Source organism: Erithacus rubecula (genome assembly GCF_903797595.1).
Source record: "Erithacus rubecula genome assembly, chromosome: 1".
Lineage (NCBI taxonomy): Eukaryota > Metazoa > Chordata > Aves > Passeriformes > Muscicapidae > Erithacus > Erithacus rubecula.
The window spans coordinates 110,836,859-110,852,274 of NC_136658.1; positions in this window are offsets into that span (position 1 = coordinate 110,836,859).

Consider the following 15,416-nt stretch of genomic DNA (forward strand, 5'->3'; position numbering starts at 1 on the left):
TGATGGATGATGGATGAGAATCTGCTGCACCTTCCTCCTTCTCCCTCACACATAATTTCATAATAAATATGGGATTTTCCTGAGACTGAACAGGACAGTATAATTTGTGGATATAATTCAAGCTCTCAGTGGATGAGAAAATTAGGATACATAAAGGAGGAATTTCCTCTTCCAAATTTCCCTCTTTTTCATGAATGAGTCCTGAAAAACATTTCTGGGAAAAACACTATGCATCAATGCTACATTTCTCTCTGTGGCCTCAAATTCCAAGTAGATGTGTGTGATTGCTCCAAGTGTTTTTGGCACCTTTTCCAGAGCACATTTTACAAACCTGTGTCTCCTGAGGAAGCCTTTCCTACCCATTTGAGGGCCAGGAAGTTCCTCAGAGGACTAGAGCACCTTCTCTAAGGAACCAGGCTGGGACAGCTGGGGCTGGAGAAGAGGAAGTTTTTTGGAGACCTCAGAGCCCCTCCCAGGGTATGAAGTGGCTACAAGAAGGAATCTTGTCTGGAGCTGGAGTTATTAGGGGGAATATCTAAAAACCCAAAGAGAGCAGGGATAGATGGGATGTTGAGCCTCCTCTGCCAGGAGTGCAGTTGGGTAAATAAACACCAGCAGCTCTGGATGTGTGGGAAGAGCTGCAGCAGCAATCTGGGCCAGAGGAACAGGTTGGTGCAGCTGGCTGGAACTTTTCCAGGGTTTCTCACTCACTGACAGCTGGGTTGGTAATTCCAGGTGAATCCTGGAGCAGCACTGGGATGTGTTTGCTTCTCCAGTCAGGCACCATCCCCACTTTGTTTGAGTTCTACAGCACTTCAAGCTAACAAACTAAAAATTGAGTTGTATCTCTCTCTCTACAAGGCCTTTTAAGACTTGTCTAATTAAAAAATGCCACCTAAATTATTTTTAATTTTAACACAATAACCAAACACCCCTGATCTGCAATGCAGATTTTTCTATCCAATTACAAAATATCACCCAAACTCATGAAAAAGATGAAGAAGAAAGAAACCTCCAACTCTAAAACCTCCATCTTGCTTTCTATATATTACTATATTCTAAAACCTTAAACTCTAAGTTTTCCACCAGGTGATATCACACACTTCTATTCAAATTAGACACCCATGATCTTAATTTTATCACTTAATTTTATCACTTAATTTTATCACTCAGTTTTGGAAGCTTCTCCACAGCCTTGGGTCCAATGCAGAGTTCTGCTGGGGGTCAGTGCCTGGCAGCACAGAAAGTCTCAAATTTCCAGGATTTCAACAGGGAAAATTGGAAAATCCTGAGCAAGTGCAAGTCTCTGATATTCATTTTATGAAGAGGATGAAAAACTCTTTTCTAACAATTTTTATATTCCCTACAGGCAACTTTATCAGCCAGATTTATTCCAGTGAGATGATTTAACTCAAGCACAATTCCTTCATCCCTTGGAAATTCTGATGGAGACTGTGAAGGCAATGCTTGTTTCCCAAATGTTTTATTCTTGATTTTATTATACCTGAATCACACCACTGATTTTTCTGTTTTTTCACTGGGAAGAAGAAATTCAGGAATTCTGGTGGAATTGTCTGTCCAATACCAAGTCTAAACTAATTATATGAATGAAGAGAAAAGAATAATTCTGCTAAGTCGAGCATTTAGTGCTAAAGAATTGTAATTTAGTAAAAAGAAGAAGAAGGAAAAGCAGGCTCAGAGTCACATATTTATCTTCTCCTCCACCTTGCACCTGTTTCCCCCAACCCTCCTTTGTTGGTTTCAAAAAACCTGTTTTTCACTGTTTTTTAGGGGTTTTTTGTGGGCAACTTTGTTGCATCTGAGTTTCTGAGAAAGAGGGGAGAAAACAGAAGAAAGTGAATAACTGAGAGCTGCAACCAGGGTGGGTTTTTGTGGTGCTCAACATTTGTTTTAGAAAAGCTCTGGAAGGAACCTCAGGCTGAGCTTTGGGCCTTTGAGGCTTTTTTTTCTTTTTTTTTTTCTTTGCACTCTGACAGTGGAAATGCAAAGCAAAGATGAGCCCTGAATCTCAGCTATTCCTGCAGTTTTTATCCATCAAATTTCTTCACCCCCTGATTTACTTTTTTTTTCCTTTTCCCTCTGATCCCACAAAAACCAGGTGTCACCTCCCTGCCAGAGCAACCATGGGAATGTTGGAATTCCACAAATAGAAAATATGGGGCAGAGAGGTGAAGAAAAGCTGCCTGAAGCCCCCAAATTCTGCAGGTGTTAGAACCCTGGAATCTGGGAATTTTGAGCTTTCTGTGCTTTCTGACCCCCTGGTGAACTCTGCTTTGGACTTGAGGCCTTGGAGAAAACTTCCAAAATTGAGTGATGGAGTTTAAATCACTGTTGTGTTGTTAAACAGAAATGTGTGATTTCACATGGTGAAGGGTTTGGAATTTGGGGTTTTAGGATACAGTAATAGGTATGGGACAAGGTGGAGTTCTTGAGCAGTGGCTCTTCTTCCTTCTTGTTCCTTTTTCTTCTTGATTTCAGGTGGAAGTTTTTGGTTGGATAGAAAAAAACCACACTACAAGTCACAAATGTTTGGTCAAAAGTATAAATAATATAGATGTTAGCTTTTAATTAGATAATTAGGCCTTAAAAGATCTTGTACCAAATGAGGTATGGCTCCACTTTGTCATTTTTACTTTGTTAGCTACAAGTGCTGCAGCACTCACTGTACTATAAATAACAATTAATAAACAACTGAGTCCAAACATGAAAATCCTGTCTCTCGTGCTTCAATCCCAACTCTGACTAATAAAAAAAAATTAAATACTAAAACACAGGGATGTTTGGAAGAAACCCTGGAAGTTTCCAAGGCCAGGGCTTGGAGCAATTTGGGATGGTGGAAGGTCTGTGCCCATAGGACTGAATGATCTTTAAGGTCCTTCCCAACCCAAATCATCCCATTCTGTGAGGACAGGCTGGGATTGGGATGGGTTTAATCCATGGTTTGTGCTGGAATTTTTAACAGGATGATTTTTTTCTGTGGATGGTGAGTGTCAGCAGGCTCTGGGGAGGTTCAAGTCCTCACAAGTTTGGCCCAGGGAGCTTTGAGCTGTGCCCTGGAGTGTAAAATGAGCCCTGAGTGCTGGCAGCTGCTGCCTGTGCCAGTAAGGGTGAGTCATGAGAGAATTTGGGAGCTTTCCTCATTCCTGGAAAGGTGAATCCTTCTCCTTGCCCCAGCCTGGCTGAGCAGCACAGCCCCAGTTTGGAGCTGGATTTCCCTCGGTGCCAGCCTAAGTGAGGTGCTCACCCTGCTGAGGAGAAACATTTAATGACTTTCAGCCATTTATTAATTTCTATTTCAGCTTCCTACAACATTGCTTATATTTATTACAAAATATAAAATGGTTTGTTTAACTCAAAGTTTTCCTTTGAAAGTACAAAGGGATGTGTTAGACCACTTCTATTCCTCTTTTTTTTTTTTTTTTTTTTTTTTTCCAAGATTACTTGTCTTTCCTAGTGGGTCTGAGAAGGTGGAATAATGGAATTGTGGAATCATGGAATTGTAGAATCATGGAATTGTGGAACCATGGAATTATGGAACCATGGAATTGTGGAATCATGGAATAGTGGAATCATAGATTTATGGAATTATGGAATTATGGAACCATGGAATTATGGAATCATGGGTTGGAAGGGACCTTAAATCCCACCCAGTGCCCCCCCTGCCATGGCAGGGACACCTCCCACTGTCCCAGGCTGCTCCAGCCTGGCCTGGGACACTTCCACAACCTTTCTGAACAACTTTTCCCAGGCCCTCCCCACCCTCCCAGGGAGGAATTAATCCCCAAAATCCCACCCAGCCCTGTCCTGTTCAGCCTGAGGCTGTTCCCCCTTTTCCTGTCACTGCACAAACTCCCTGCTCCCCAGCTGGATGGATTTGGGGACACTGAGATGTTCCTGTTCCTCAGGAAAATTTGGGCTCTGCTGACTCACACTGGCACCTCAAAGAGCCAAATCTCTTCTTGTACCTCCCTCATTATCTGGGATTTTCCAGCTGGTTATTAAAGGTGATTCCCATTTATTAAAGGAAGGCCATGAGTAATTTTTGATCTGTTGGTGGTTTTGCTATTCTTGATGTGAGGTGATAACAAATGAGAGATGAGATGAAAAACTTTGTGGTCTCTGCAAGCTCATTGTTTCCCAGGAATAATTAGTCAGCTTCCTTTTGGGGTTTCTGTGGGTGTTTTCCAGGAAAGAAAGTGAAATATTTCTAAGAATAAGAAGGTGCCAGGATAAAATCCTCAACAAGCAGGAAGAGATGAAGATGAATTTAATGCTTAATGGGGGAAGAGGTGTCTGTTGGATTTTAAGGGTGGAGGCACCTGTTTGTAGAAACATCATCTTGTGGCAGGAACTGTGTTGGCTTTGATGGAGATTTTTTGGGAAAAGCTCTCCTGGACCAGGGGACACTCCAGGATTGCAATGGTGGTTGGGCCCTGGTTTGGTTTTGGGTTTTTTTTGTTTTTGTTTTTCCAATTTGTCTCACTCCTCTCCCTGCCATCCTCCAACTCTCCCTCCTATTTCCAGCCCAAAAACCACTTTGTGTCCCTTGAACACAGAGGTTTTCTCCTAAAGCCTGAGCAGCAGAAAGGAGATTTCAGGACCAGGAGCTCTGGATTTGAGTCCTGCCTGGCAATTCTGGCACAGGGAGGTGAAGAATTTCACTCCCTGAGAAGTGAACAGTCAAGGCTGCTTCTTCCCTGCCAACAAAAAAAAAAATTGGAAAATCAGGAACTAAAATACCAGCAGATCCTTTTTCATCCTTTTCCCCAACTCCAGAGTTGTGCAAGGAAGTTCTCCCAGAAATCCAGAGCAAATACTCCCCAAAGCCCTTTGGAGTCCTTGGGAAATTTTCTTTATTCCAGGATTCTGCAGGTTTTCCCCACATCCCAATTAATCCTTTCCTTGGGATTTCAAGATTTCCAATCCCACTGTTTCAACAGAACAAGGATTTTCAGCACATCCTGCCCAGAGGGCTCCAGTTGCCATTCCCCTGGGGAATTTTTTTTCCTCACCCTGGGAGAAGCAGCAATCCATTTTCTTGGAGTTGGGAAACATCTCTGAGCCATTGCTGCAGAGCCTCAAATATTTAATTAATGTCTAATTGCACTTCTTTTTGCCCTGATTCAAAAGCTGAACATCAACTTCCTGATTTGTGCCTTCTGGTTTCAGGTCCAATGAAACAACCCAACTTCATGCAGTTGGAATAATTCTTATATTTCTCTGTTTACAGCTTTTTTTTTGGCAATGATTGCTAATTTTTTGGAAAAATTCTGTATTTATCTGTTTACAGCTTTTTTTTTGGGCAATAATTCCTAATTTTTTTTCTGACTTCTGGCTGATGTATGAAGAGATAAGATTTTTTTTTCTATATTAATATACAGAATATTTTTAAAAGCAAAACTGATGGTTTTGGGTTTTTTTTAAATACAATTTATGTCTTGAAGCCAGGATAATCCCACAGATCTACAAAGTGCCTGATGAGAGGGATTATCAGACTATTGGTCTATTAATGCCACTAAATGAACACCCCCTTTCAAACTTGTATTTATCTTCCCATAGATCTATTGATTTAAAAAAGCCCAAACTCTTCCTTCTTCATTTTTTTCCCCTCTTCCCTGATGTTCCTAAATAATCATTAAAACACATTGTGGTTTAACAGGCCTATAAATCATACCCAGGGAAGGGTTTTGCTTGGGATGTGCTTCTCCCCTGGTGAGGCTTGGAAAAACCTTGGATCCACTCCAAGGTTTAATTTTCAAATATTCCCATTTCTGCCTCCCTGGGGTGGGGGATGTAAGGCTCTTATCTTTTCTTTGGGGCCAGAGCTCAAACCACAAAAGGACCAATTCAGGCTCCAGGGCCTCTGGAGGGACTCAGGGTTGGGTTGAAATCCCAAATTGCTCCAAGCCCTGACCTTGGAAACTTCCAGGGTTTCTTCCAAGCATCCCTGTGTTTTAGTGTTTAATTTTTTTTTTTTTTTTTTTTTTTGCTTTGCTTTTAGTCAGAGCTGGGATTGAAGCATGAGAGACAGGATTTTCATGTTTGGACTCAGTTGTTTATTAATTGTTATTTATAGTACAGTGAGTGCTACAGCACTTGTAGCTAACAAAGTAAAAATGACAAAGTGGAGCCATATCTCATTTGGTACAAGATCTTTTAAGGCCTAATTATCTAATTAAAAGCTAACATCTATATTATTTATACTTTTGACCAAACATTTATGACTTGTAGTGTGGTATTTTCTATCCAACCAAAAAACTTCTACCTGAAATCAAGAAGAAGAAAGAACAAGAAGGAAGAAGAACTCAAGAACTCCATCTCTCCCATACCTATTACTGTATTTTAAAACCCCAAATTGTGCCAAGGCCAGTTGGACACTGGGGCTGGAGCAGCCTGGGACAGTGGGAGGTGTCCCCATGGCAGGGGTGGCACTGGGTGGGATTTAATGTCCCTCCCAACCCAAACCATTCCATGGTTTCATTTTGGCAAAGGGATTCTGGCAGGGGTTGGGAGGAAAATGTGTTTTAAAGGAGAGGCTGGAGAGCAGGGGAGGGGGAAGGGGCCTGGGGGTCCTGGCTGGTGGAGAGAATGGGAGCAGAGCCCTGGGGAGCACAGGAACAGCAGAGAGGGCATTGTCCCACTCCAGAGCTGGGGACAGCTCTGGAAAATCCTAAAGAATGTCCAAAGGAGGGAGATGAGGATGGGGAAGGGTCTGGAGGGGCCACACGAGGAGAGGGCAGCTGGAATGTGCAGCTGGAGCAGAGCTGAGGGCTGATCCCTGCTCTGTGACCTGGCAGCACCCAGGGAGCAGCTGGGGATGGCCCAGGAGGGATTTGGAATGGATTTTGTGAAAGGTTCTTCCCCCAGAGGTGCTGGCACTGCCCAGGCTCCCCAGGAGCTGCCAGGGATGCCCAGGCTGGGATTTTGGGGAGGCTGTGACTGGATGATCCCTGGGGAGTCCCTCCCAGCTCTGGCTATTCCACATTTCAAACGCCTAAAAATCTGCTGTGCTCTCCTATTTTTTCCTTAATCTACGCACATGATCCAAAACTTCACTAATTTTCTGCTGAAACAATTTTGTAATTTTCATCCTCTGAAGAGCCTGCACTGTTTTCTCCCTCCTTCACTCTCCTGGGCACATTCTGTCTGTAAAAACAGGGGGGTTTGTATCCACAGTTGCAGCAGAAAATCTTCATTTAAGCAGAAAAGCTGCTGCAGTTGTGCCTCCAAGGAGAGGATCCTTTCTGCCGGCCCCCAAACAGAGGAATTCTCCTCCCCACCAACCCGGGATATGAAACAGCAGCAGCATCACCCAAAATCGGGGGGAAATCCCAAACCAGTGTTTTAACCCATCCTTTCCCACTTCCATATCCCCAAATCTGCCACGGGGAGCTTCGTGCAGTGATGGGAGAAGGGGGAACAGCTTTTAGCTGAAGGACAGAAGGATCAGGATGGATTTTAGGGACCAACAAGAACCGGCTTTGATCCGACAAGGAAACATCAGAGGGGACAACCCATCCCAAGCCTGCAGGATGCGGGAATTACCACGCAAACAAAAGAGCTGTGGCAGCTCGGAATTTATTCACAAAGCTCAAAAAAAAAAAAAAACCCTGGCAGCTGAGCAACCCCCAGGGACCAATTATTGCTCCTGGGGGAGATGCTCCGGGCTGGACCAGGCGCATCCTCCAGCCACGAGCTGCTCCTCATGTCAAATCTGCCGCTAATGATACAATTAACTGCCCGGGGACGGCTCTTAATTAGCGGAACATGGCTCGGTGAGGAAGCAGAGGCTGCGGGGAGGGAGGGAGGGAGGGATAATTGAGGTGGGAGCTCAGCCGGGAATTCCCTTCCAGGCAGCGCTTAGAAGAGACTCGAAGTGTTTCAGATATTCCCGATCGCTTCCTCAAGAAGAGCAGCGGGAATTCTGTCTGGTTTTTAAGTGGATCAGCTTAGGAAAACCTCCGGGAGAATCTGAGGTTCCCAGGGGGTGGAAAAATAAAAACATATTTAATTCTTGGCGTGGTAACGCGGCCAAGGGGCACTCGAGGAGCAAAGCAAGGGTTGGGAAGCTCAGCCAGCTGAAATTTAAGGATGTTTCATCCCAAGGTTTGGGAAAATGTGATTTTTTTCACCCCTGCAGGGTGATGTTGCTGAAAGAAACCCTGCAGAGTTCAGCTGGTATTGCCTGGCTGGAAATGAAATTCAGATTTTTAAAGGCAGCTGAAGTCCAGGTGGGTGGGATTTGGGGCTCCAGTTCCATCTCTTGGATGGAGTTTGGGATGCTGTCCCTATTTAGGGTTTTTTGGGAGGTTTATTGCCAATTTGGGGAGCAGATTGATGCAGCCTGGCCACTGGGAAAAGTGAATTAATGCCCACAGAGAGCTCGGTGATGGTTGGAAGAAGCCTTGAAGATCATTTATTTCCACCCCAACACAATCCGAACCAGGTTTCATTAAATTACTTCCAACTATTTCTTAATTTCTAGTTCAGTTTTCTACAACATTGCTTATATTTATTAAAAAATTAAAAGTGTTTTTTAAACTTCCACCCCTCAAAATCTTCCTTTGAAAGTACAAAGGGATACATTTAGATCACTTTTTTTTTTTTTTTTTAATTTTTTTTTATTTTCCTGGACTGGGTCGTGTTAAGGATCAGCAAACAGAATTTCCATGATGGATAAACACTGAATTTTTAAAAACCCAGCAATTTTTACCGTGGCAAATTTTTATTTTCATCAAGCACTTAAGAGAAAATGCAGCCAATTATCCAATACAACAAAATAATGGGCATGAAACAGCTCTAAAGCCTCAGGTACAGATGGAGTTTTTCAGCACTCAGCCAGACCCCAGACTAATTTTGTAATTTGCCCAAAATTTGGGCTTTTTGAAATCAGAGAAGCAGCAGCACTGCAGAGACACCAAGCAATAAAAATAAAAATAAATTATATATATTATTTATATATATATATAAATAAATCTCCAGTTTTATTTGGGAGAGGAGCCCCACATTTCAAGGAGGCATTTTAAACACTGGATTAGAGCAGCAGGGTCTGCTGGCACTGCCCTGTATCTTCCAACAGCCAGAAATTCACAGGAAATTCCCCAAATCCTGTCCTGGTTATTTCTGGCATTATCTGCATGGATAGGAACTTCCTTCCCACCCCTGGCAGTTGGGGAGTGCTTGGATGGATATGGAGCTGATGAAGTTCCCCCCTCAATTTTTTAAAAAAACGAATATTTTAATTAATTTGCAATTTTAGCAGTGTCAGAGCACAATGATTTTCAAGGTAAGATCCCATTTCACCTCAATAATTACAGTTTTCTTAATGGAGGAATGAAAATAATTTGTTGCATTTTTGAGTTTTCTGGTCATCTCTTGGTTTTAGGTGTAACTTAAGGGCAGGAGGTGGAAAAACAGCTCATCCACAATGTCACTGCTGGAAAATAAACCTCAGTTTCCTTGGTGGAAAAACTCAGGCAAAGCATCACCTGAGGCAGATAAAAGAAGAAAAATCCTTTTGGTATTTTGATCCCCCTGAGTTGAGACATTGCCACCCCCCAGAACAGCCAGAGCCAGAATTTATTCTTGGGATTCACGTTTTGAACACACAAAATTATTTTTTTATTTTTTTTCTTTTTGTTGGAGTTGTTATTTAAGACTTTTTTTTTCTTGTTCTCTTCACCCCCTCAGCTCATTCCTCTCATTTCCACCTTCAGAACTTACCTGTGCTTGTTTCTGCTCTTTCTTCCAGCTGTACTGGATACAAATTCCCATCTTTTGGTGCAGTCTGGCCAAGTTTTAATGATCTTTAAAAACCTCTTAACTCTGCTATTTAATCCCAGGTGTGTTTTCTATATTTTTTTGTCCATTTCTTCTGTTCCAATTTATCCCCACACTTTCTGTAGCTGCTTTTCTGGGTTGTGTAGGGTTGTTCTCATTCCTCCTGCTGACTCTAAGGAATTGAATTTCCCTTTTTTTTTTTTTTTTTGACATTTTTCTCAACCACTTCCTACATTTTTAGGAATCCCCCTGTCTGAGTTCAGTGTCACCACATAGTTCAGAGCATGATTCTTAGAAATTAATTATATTTGGGATTGCTGTTGGGGTTTTCTGTTGATTCCCTCCTACACACCATTCCTGGGAGAATTTTCCACACCTGCCTTGCTGCTTAATAACAAATTAAATCAGGCAGAAAATTATTTGAGTGTCAGCAAAAATATAAATGATACAACAAAAGAGAATCATCCAGGTGGGAAAAGCCCTTGAGGATCATCCAGCCCCACCAGCATCACCCCAAATTCTGTCCCCAAACTCTGGGACAATTCCAGACTCCAATTTGGACTCCAAACCTCCCTGGGCAGCTCATCCCAATCCCTGGCTGCTCTTCCTGCTGGAAAAAAATTTTGGAAACTCAAAGCTTGGATGAGCAAAAGCCTCCAGGGAATGATTTATGGTGGTTCAAGGTCCACGACCCAAAATTCCCCAAATTGGGGACTCTCAGCTCTTCTGGTGGAATTTTTTATTTTTATTTTTATTTTTTTTCTCAGCTCTTCAACCTTTGTTTGGTTCTTTCCAAGGCTGGATTGAACATTGGGGCTGGGACAGCCAAGGGATGGGATAATTTTAAAATCCTTTCCAACCCAACCATAACTCATGAATTTCTGAGTCTTTCATTGCTAATTTTTCCCCTTACATTTGAGCTCAAAGTGCTCAAACCATGAGGGTTTTTCTCCTGTTTTTGGGGTCTTTTTTTTTGGAAGAACAGGCTAATTTTTGCTTTGTCCTTCACATACCCCAAACCTCTTGACTGTGCTGTGGCTCTGAAAGCCAAAACCACAACGATGTTTATTTTTAGGGCCCTGGCTTGTGTCACCAATTTAGAGAAGATGTGGTTACAGCTAAACTGTCACCCACTTCTCCTGCCTGCACTTTGTGCTTGCAGAAATAGCAGAACAACAGAATTTTTCTGTTCCAGACCCTCAGATTATTGATAATTCCAGAGGAACTTAATGTAAATTCAACATTTTGGTTCTTTGATGCTTCTCTCTTTGTTTATAAACTGAATATAAGAAGATTTTTCATTAAAAATAAAATTATTTTTTAAAAAGGCTTTTTAAGATATCCACAACTGCACTTTGTGCTTGCAGAAATAGCAGAACAGAATTTTTCTGTTCCAGACCCCCAGATTATCAATAATTCCAGAGAAACTTAATGTAAATTCAACATTTTTGTTGTCCAATGCTTCTGTCTCCATTTATAAACTGAATATAAGAAGATTTTTCATTTAAAATTAGAATCAAATCATAATAAAAAATGTTTATAAGATATCCCCAACTGCACTTTGTGCTTCATGTTTGTAGGAATAGCAGAACAGAATTTCTCTGTTCCAGACCCTCAGTTATCAATAATCCCAGAGGAACTCAATGCAAATTCAACATTTTGGTTCTTTGATGCTTCTCTCACTGTTTATAAACTGAATGTAATAAGATTTTTCATTAAAAAATAAAATTGAATAATAATTTAAATAAAAAGGTTTATAAGATATTCACAACTGCACTTTGTACTTTGTGCTTGCAGAAATAGCAGAACAGAATTTTTCTGTTCTAGACCCACAGATTATCAATAATTCCAGAGGAACTCAATGCAAATTCAACATTTTGGTTGTGAGATGCTTCTCTCACTGTTTATAAACTGAACATAAGAAGATTTTTCATTTAAAATAAATTTTTTTTTAAAAAGGCTTTTTAAGATATCCACAACTGCACTTTGTGCTTCATGTTTATAGAAATAGCAGAACAACCGAATTTCTCTGTTCCAGGCCCACAGATTATTGATAATTCCAGAGGAACTTAATGTAAATTCAATATTTTGGTTATCAACTGCTTCTCTCTCCATTTATAAACTGAATGTAAGAAGATTTTTCATTTAAAAATCAAATTAAATAATAATAAAATTATATGATATCCACAACTGCACTTTGTGCTTCATGTTTGTAGAAATAGCAGAACAACAGAATTTTTCTGTTCCAGACCCTCAAATTATTGATAATTCCAGAGGAACTCAATGCAAATTCAACATTTTGGTTCTTTGATACTTCTCTCTCCATTTATAAACTGAATATAAGAAGATTCTTCATTTAAATTCAAATTAAATTAGAATTTAAATAATTTTTAAAATGGGTTTTTAAGATATCCACAACCACAAGATTTCCATGAGGGGAAATCTTGTTAGAGTCAGTTAGAAAAACTGTTAAATCAGTTAGAAAATTACCACTTAGAAATGAAGAATTCTGGACCATGCCCAGATTTTATTTTGGTTTTTGCTTTGTTTTTATTTTGTTTTGTTTATTTTATTGTGGTGCTCCTGCATCTTTGGATTTTGATGATCCTGGTGAGTCTTTTCCAACTGGGGAAATTCTGGGATTCTGTGGGAAGCAGGGCTGCTAATGACATTTATTTTGGGGGATGTTCTTCATTTTCCCCACGATTTTCAGGAGCCTCTTCCTGTCCCTGCAGCCTCCCCATCCCTGCATGATGGGAAAGGTTTCATGGATGCTGAGAAATCTGGGATAAATCACCTCAAAATCACCAAATCCACCCCCAAAGGACAATTTTTTCCCACCCTGAGGGAATGGGAAATGACCAAAGGGAAGTTTTGTGGTGTTTGAGGAGGAAACTTTGCTCCAAGGGTGTGAGTTTGTGGTGACAAGTGGCTGAAAAGTGACATTGGTGACAAAGAATTTCTGGACAGACCATGAAGGGCTGGGAATGCAAATGAAGAGGGTGGAGGTGAGCCATTGATGGCACCCAGCAGCCAGAAAGTCACTTCAGCAAACACAAAATGACAATTAATCCTGACTTCACAGGCTGGGACTAAATCAGGAAGGAAAAAAATCCCATCAGGATAAGGTAACAGGCAAGAAAAATGGAATAGAAACCAAATAAAGGATAAAAAAATGAAAAAAAAAATGAAGATTCTAGGACTAAAATCAATCCACTGTTTGGAAAAAGAGCTCAGGGATTAGGTAATTTCTAAAGCTGGTGAATCATTTGCAGTGAATATTTTTTCTGAGTGAGGGTGGCTTTGTTTTGTGCTCTGAGGAGCAGGTTCTGAATGAATGGATGTGCATTTGTCAGCTGTTTACAAACTGTGGTTGGGGCAGATTGTCCACAGGTAATTTCTGGACTCTTTGCTCTGGCTTTGCTTAACGAGGTAAGAACTTAATTGGAGTCTCTCCTTTCTTGCCTGATGAGCATAATTTTAAATCCTGGGTGAAATAAATGAATTAATGACTGAGCCTGGCCATGGGCACATGTGAGGTGTTGTCCTGCTGCTCTTGGCAGGATGAGGCTCCACACACCTGGAAAATCATGGAATGGTTTGGGTTGGAAGGGATTTTAGGGATCATCCCACCCCTGCCATGGGGACACCTCCCCCTGTCCCAGGTGCTCCAACCCCAGTGTCCAACCTGGAGCTGAACATTCCAGGGATCCAGGGGGGTAAAGGGGTAATTTCACCAGTTAATTAGTGGCTTATCTTCATTTTCCTCTGCCTTCACTCAGAGTCAGGATTAAAAACACAAAGGAGATGAATTTTCTCATATTTGGGCTCAGTTGTTTATTAAATCTTATCTGAAATAAAGAGAATTCTGCAACTATTCCAGTCACCAGCTAAAAGTGAGAAAATGGAGCTGAACCCAGTGAGTTACAAGATCTTTTAAAGCTGAATAAAGTCCAATAAAGAACTAACACCTCTATTATTTATATTTTTGACCCCATAACCAAACTCCTGTGACCTGCAGTGCAGCACTGACTGACCAACCAAAAATCACTGCCTGAAATTATGGAGAAGAAGGAAGACAGAAAGAGAAAAATTCCAAAATCCTCCATCCTGCCCCATACCTGTGACTATATCCTAAAAACCCCAAATTCCAAACCCTTCACCAAGTGAAATCACACACTTCTATTTAACTACACACCAGTGATTTTAACTCCATCACTCAAATTTTGAACTCTTCCCCAAGGCCTCAGAGTTCTCCAGGGTGTCACTGCCAGAAAGAACAGAAATCTCAAAACTCAAAACTCAAAATTCAAAACTGGTTGGGGCAGCCACAGCTGCTCTGGCAATTCCATCCCAGCCCCTCACAGGGAACAATTCCTAATTCCCAATATCCCATCAAACCCACTTTGAAGCCATTCCCCAGGGCTTGTCCCCCCAAAAACCTTTGTGGTTCTATTGAGAACAGTCTCAAATCTGCCCTGAATTGCAGTAGATCCAAAGGGCCAAGGATGCTCCTTGTTTTTGAGTTGCCTCTTTGTGATGTCTCTGAATTCCAGGCTCAAATCTTGCCCTGAAATACTGAATTTTAAAAGCCTGGCACCATTTCTGCTCCACTGCAGCACCCATCCAATTAACTCCAACTTAAACAGGGGAGACAGGAGCAAAAAAACTCCACGTCCTAATATTAAATTACTCCCTTGACATATTTGGGAATTAACAAAAAGCCAGGAGCTTATTTAACAGCTTAACACAGATGATTTTAACAGCCCAGCCAGCAATAGCTGCTCTTTCATCTATAAATTAAATGTTTAACAAAGCCATAATTAAAGACCTTACCAGCAAAACTTTTCACTGGTGTGTCCTTTGCAATGGACTTTGAAGCATCTTCAGCTGGAGCAATGGGAATTCTCCTGGACAGAGCTCTGAGCTGCAGATAGAGATTAATTACAAGCAGAGCTTTCAGGGTTTATTCCTCCTGCCAAAATCCTGCCAAAATCCTCCAGCATTGCAACAGAGGACTGGTTTTCCCTTGTGCTTGCTTACTAATGCTGCTAAAATGTGGATTTAAACAATACCTGTCTGTCTCTCTTGATCCCAGACATGATTATTAGGCTTTCATGCTAATTTCCATGGCTGTTAAAAGAGGATTAAGGAGGCAGAAATTCCACATGCTGTCAGGGTTCCCCAAATTTTGGAAGGGGGGTTCTTGCTGGTGAAGGTTCAAGGCAGCTCTGCCTCTGCTCAGGGATGGCAACACCTGGGGGTAGAACCCAGCCCAGAAATAGAATTCTAAAATTATTGAGGCTGGAAAATCCCAGGCAGTGCCAGCTGTCCCCACCTTGTCACCCCAGTGCCACCTCCAGGTGCCACCTGCAGGGATGGGCACTGCAAACCTCCCTGGGCAGCTCCAACCCCTGAGCTCCCTTTCCATGGGGAAATTCCTGCTGCTGCCACCCTGCCCTGGCACTGCTTGGATGTGTTTTCTCTCCTCCTGTCCCTTTTTCTGGGCCCTGCTCCAGCTGTCCCCTCCTGTCAGGGAGTTGTGCACATCCACAAGGTCCCCCTGAATCTCCTTAAATTAAACTTCCCAACCCTTGCTCACCTTCCCTCAAAAA